Source organism: Bison bison, unplaced genomic scaffold, assembly GCF_000754665.1.
Source record: "Bison bison bison isolate TAMUID 2011002044 unplaced genomic scaffold, Bison_UMD1.0 scf7180017864535, whole genome shotgun sequence".
Classification (NCBI taxonomy): Eukaryota; Metazoa; Chordata; class Mammalia; order Artiodactyla; family Bovidae; genus Bison; species Bison bison.
In genome coordinates this window covers 13,610,360-13,610,785 of record NW_011495084.1, presented here as the reverse complement: position 1 = coordinate 13,610,785, position 426 = coordinate 13,610,360, and the positions used below count along the sequence as shown (strand labels likewise).

General features: G+C 50.5%; 1 protein-coding gene across 1 annotated transcript in view; it reads right to left on the bottom strand.

The window, feature by feature from the left end:
- The window catches only part of LOC104982649 (multidrug resistance-associated protein 4-like), a 350,332-nt gene that overhangs the window by 126,762 nt on the left and 223,144 nt on the right, over positions 1 to 426 (bottom strand).

Genomic DNA, 426 nt, shown 5'->3' with positions numbered 1-426 from the left:
AGGAGGAGGGGGAGGGGAGGACTGACATGGTCTGAGGTTTACAAAGAAACTCCTGTGCTTTGCAGAAACGAGGAAGTAAGTGGGGAAGGATGAGGGCAGATACAAGTGAGGACATTACTGAAATAAGCTAGAAAACAGTGGGAATGGAGAGACAGGGTCACACTGCAGAGACATTTGGAAGGCAGAGTCTGTAAGACCTACTGACAGGATAGGTGTTTGCTCTAAGAGAAGAGGACTGTGGTGTTTGGGTTGAAGAAGGGGAAAGACCGGGTCTCCATTTACTGACTTGGGGAAGATGGAAGATGCAGGTTTAGGAGGCTTTTCTTGTGGACAAGCTGAGATGACCTCTTGGTGATGCCACCGAGTGCCACCGGTGCAGCTGGACATGCAGGTGTGAAGGTCTGTGCCAGAGACACAGGTGTGAGA